The sequence below is a fragment of the Arachis ipaensis genome, chromosome B02 (assembly GCF_000816755.2).
Source record: "Arachis ipaensis cultivar K30076 chromosome B02, Araip1.1, whole genome shotgun sequence".
Classification (NCBI taxonomy): domain Eukaryota; kingdom Viridiplantae; phylum Streptophyta; class Magnoliopsida; order Fabales; family Fabaceae; genus Arachis; species Arachis ipaensis.
In genome coordinates this window covers 86,284,316-86,285,207 of record NC_029786.2, presented here as the reverse complement: position 1 = coordinate 86,285,207, position 892 = coordinate 86,284,316, and the positions used below count along the sequence as shown (strand labels likewise).

Genomic DNA, 892 nt, shown 5'->3' with positions numbered 1-892 from the left:
ATATTTAAATAATCTCATAATTAATTTAATTAATGTCCTAACTTATAAATTTAAATCATTTTGGAATAAAATTTTAAAATAAATAAAAGGGTAAAACACTTATATAAATCAAAAGCAACCCAATATTACCTGAATCACTCAAACCAAAGAACGTTACTTGAATGCCTTCATGTATATATCTATGTAAATTGAATTTACTAAATTCGATTTGCGCATTTTAGTAGTAAATCGAATTAACCTGTATCGAATTACATGGAGCACTATATTTAAACATAAATCGAATTCATATAATTCAAATTAACTATTGTGACACTAAATCAAATCTAGTTGATTCGATTTACGTACTATCTGTACAGATTATTGACATTTACTATTTTAAGTTAATTTTTTATTAACTTTAAAACATAAATGTTAATAAGAAAATACCCCATTTGAATCCAAATGAAATATCAAAAAAATCAAAACGAATAAGAATAGAAATTCAACTTTTGTATTTTAGTTCAAATTCTGGAAAATTTACATTTTTATAAACTTATAAATTTAAAATAGAATAATAAACGATTTCTAAAAATTTATTAAAAATCATCATTTGACTCATTAGCATCTAAAGAATCGTTACCGGGACTTTTGATGTTAAAAAAGTTAATATAAAGTATAGCCCTCTAAAGTGACATAGAACTTAAAACTTGAATTTTTTCAAAATCAGAAATAACAGATAGTTATATATTATAAAATGACCAACTATATTTATACAATATGTAAATTGAGAAATAATTAAAATGACCAACTACATTATAAAATGACCAACTATGCATATTTATATATTGATATAATATTTTAATTATAATTTAATTGATATAATATTTTAAAGGTTTAATTACTCTGTTGATTC

At 21.2% G+C, this 892-nt stretch overlaps 1 protein-coding gene across 1 annotated transcript in view; it reads left to right on the top strand.

Annotated features, from left to right (window-relative positions):
• The window catches only part of LOC107627535 (serine carboxypeptidase-like 11), a 15,652-nt gene that overhangs the window by 8,377 nt on the left and 6,383 nt on the right, over positions 1 to 892 (top strand). The window lies entirely within an intron of this gene.